Source organism: Orycteropus afer, unplaced genomic scaffold (genome assembly GCF_000298275.1).
Source record: "Orycteropus afer afer isolate SDZICR_OR568_19922 unplaced genomic scaffold, OryAfe1.0 scaffold00385, whole genome shotgun sequence".
Lineage (NCBI taxonomy): Eukaryota > Metazoa > Chordata > Mammalia > Tubulidentata > Orycteropodidae > Orycteropus > Orycteropus afer.
The window spans coordinates 953,138-956,532 of NW_006921972.1; positions in this window are offsets into that span (position 1 = coordinate 953,138).

The window sequence follows — 3,395 nt, forward strand, 5'->3', positions numbered from 1 at the left end:
GGCCCGGGAGGGACCCAGCCCTGCGCTCGGTGCCCCCAGCAGCACGGGCTGGGCCGGGCCCTCCGCCCTGCAGACCCGGCCGCAGCCCGCGCCGGGGACCGGGGCCGCCCTCGAGGGTCCCGCCCAGGGTGCTTCCCTCCCAGGACAGCGTTCAGCCCTCGGCGGCTGCGGGCACCTCCAGCCTCCTCCAGCTCAGGGACCCAGAGCGCTGCGCAGTGGCGCCTCCCGAAGCGGCCTGGTTGTGGGGGCCCTTCGTGCCCAGCTGCAGACAGCGCGGGGCAGGGCCAGGAAGTCGCGGTTTCCCTGAGATTAGGGCTGTCTCAGGGCTGCTTACAGGCTGCGGGGGACAGGCAGGGGGCTGGCCGGCCACCGGCGGCCCTGGCGTGGCCTCTGGCCTTGACTCCCAGGCCGGCCCGCACTGGAGTGATCCTTGGTCTTTTTGTGGTGCCACACTCGAGTCCCCACTTGCTCCAAACCGTTCACAGAAGCACTGTCTCCAGCCGCTTGCCCACCAGCACAGTCAGGAGCCGGCTGGCCCCGACCCTGTCCTGCCCTTAACTTGGTCTCCCAGCAGTCTGTGCTCACTTCACTAGGGTCTGGGCACCACATAAACCATCTGGAGTCGCAAGGTGGCCAAGGTGGCTTGTCAGAGCCGCTGAAAGCCAAGGCTGTCTGCCCCTGGGGCCCTCTGGCCCTGCCCTGCGGCTTTCTCCAGAAACACAACCCTCACCACATGATGCCTCCGACCCTCTCTCCCTGACCCCTGTCAGAGCCGGGTTTTCTCCAGTGATGGACTGGGGCTCCTTGTGGCCTGATTTTGAGTCTAATAATAGTGGGAGGTGGATGCTGGAGGTGGTTTTGTTTCCCTTTGCTTTTTGCTGACCTTCAGGCAAACAGGATTCTGCTTCTGTCCGGAAGCTGCAGCACTTCATTTCCATTTTCCTCCCTTTCAATTTTTAACTTGGGCCTCCTCATGACCGCCACAAAACAAGGCCCTTATCATCTTTCCAGACTAGAACTGTTGGCTGAACTCTTCCAGAGAAACTGGCTTTACACTTTGCTGTGGGCACAGCGCCCCCCCCCCCAAGACCCACGCTCCTGTTCCTGAAGGAGCACGGGGCCCCAGACTGAGCCTAAGGCTGACAGCATGGCCCCCAGTTCCAGGTCCCCAGCAGGCGCTGTGGCGTGGGCCAGAGGCGCACAGACAGCTCCTTTCCTTGCCCATGCCACAGCACACAGGCCGGCCCCACTTGTCCTGATCTAAGTTGCCAATTCAGCAGATGCCCATGTCTCAGTGGAAATGTTTAGCTTGGACGCGCCTCTGGGTGGATGTTAATAGGACACAAAGCTGGAGCTCTGGGTGTGATAAGGCATGGTGGAAATGCTGCGTTCTAATCTGGCTTAGGAAACAAGGCTGTGAAGGTAGACCAGAGAACAGGGCCAGCTTTGTTCTGAGCCGTTCTGGGAACCCTCTGGGCATCATTCTGTGTGGAGCAACCTCCGAAGGGGTGGCTACCTACCAGCTTCTCCATGAAAAACAAGCACAGGCCCTCACCAGCCGGGACCCAGATGTTGCAGGCTCCGCAAGAGGGAGGGGACCACCTCTGCCCCTGCCCTCTGTGCCCTGTGACCAGGGGGTTAGAATGCCTACAGCCAGTCCTCACAAGACATAGTGGAGGGGCCGCACTGCACCAACCTCACTGCCCATCTGCCAAGGCATTTTCAAACTTATTTTCTTAATTAGAAAACATGAGCATTGACGACCATCCCACAGATTTTTCCCTTTGTTTTGGGAGAGGACAGCGCCTTCGTTACAGTAAGGAATGCTGCCCATTCCCGGAAAGGACCACCTGAACAGTGGACATGGCTGTTTTCATAAAAAGCAGGGAGGAGAAAAACTCTGAAGTAAGTATCAGGGGCTTAAAATCCAAGTGTCAACAGAAAAACAGATTTCAACTTCTCTCCTAGCAAGAGCCCATCATACAAACATTATGTGATGTTTAAGACAAAAACATTTCCAAGATTGGCACGAACTGGCGAGAAGCATAAGCAATGCTTGCTTTTCTTGACACAAAACATGCAGACACTCCACACGAAGGCATGGTGGCACGGAACAGGCTGCTTCCTCGTGGGAGCCGTCAGAGCTCTGCACAGTCCACAGCCCTGGGGACCCTGCTCACTAGGGCACTCCAGGGGACAGCAGCACTTCCCTGCTCACTTGGCCGAGGACGTGTGGCCTCACACCCAGCGTGAGTGCTGCTTCTGTGCTTCAGGGCTGCTTTCCTGGCTCTGTCCAAATCATCTAAAGAGAATGCTCCAGTCACTAATCAGGGCTTTGGGAAGGTGCCTCCCAGATCACACCAGAACTGTCACACTGGTGGTACAGCGGAGGCCTTTTGTGGAGGGCGCCTGCAGCCACTGCGGGGTACAGCTTCCTGGCTGCTTTGGCTCCGGTGCTGGGTCTCTGGATTACTGTTCACAGCAGGTTGCCATGCAGAGGGTCCCCAAAACCAAACCCACTGCCATCAAGCTGATTCCGGCTCAAAGCAAACCTATAGGGCTCAGCAGAACTGCCCCACAGGCTTTTCTAGGCTGTAGGTCTTCACGGAAGCAGACTACCTCATCTTTCTTGCGCCAGCAGAAGGTGTGTTCCAAGCGCTGACCTCTTGGTTAGCAAGGAACGTTTTCCCACTGCCCACCAGAGCTCCTATGGGGAGGGGTCCCCGAGTACACTGTAATCAACAACTCCCCGTCACCAGAAGGAAAGAGGAGACACAAGGATTTAAGGCTAAAAAGTTATGCTTTTTTTTCCCCTACAGAGCAGCAGCTTGAAACGTGGCGGTCACTTTCCAAGCAGCCACGAAATATTTTCTAGGACGGGAACTCTCATTTCTATAAGATTGCAAAATGGCTTGAATTACAGGCCGCATCTTGTTACTTTTAGTCCTGCCCTTGGACCGGAAAGCATCACACCAGCCACACGGAGCGGCCCAGGCGACTCAACCAACTGAAGTCACTTTGCAAAACATGGCTCGTAAAGAAAAGCCAGCGCCAGAGCAAGCGCGCAGGAGAAGCTCTGAGCGCCGGGGCCTCCGCGGCGGGGCTCCGCTCTCCCCAGAGATCCCACTCCACCCCAAAGCGCGACCCTGGCCCTGCCGCCAGATCGACTGCATTTCAGCTGAGTTCCCCGAGCCTGAAGCGCCTCGCGGCTCCAGACGCGAGGGCCAAGTTCGTGTAGTCAGAGCAAGAGAAGCGGAGACACCTATTGGCAAGAGCTCGTATTCAAAACCCCGGCTGGTGCTGTGGGGAGACACACGAAGGGACACCGCTTCCCAACCACTTCGCCGCGCCCTCCGCGCGCTCGTCCGCGCCCCGCGACCGGCCCGCGCCCGCCT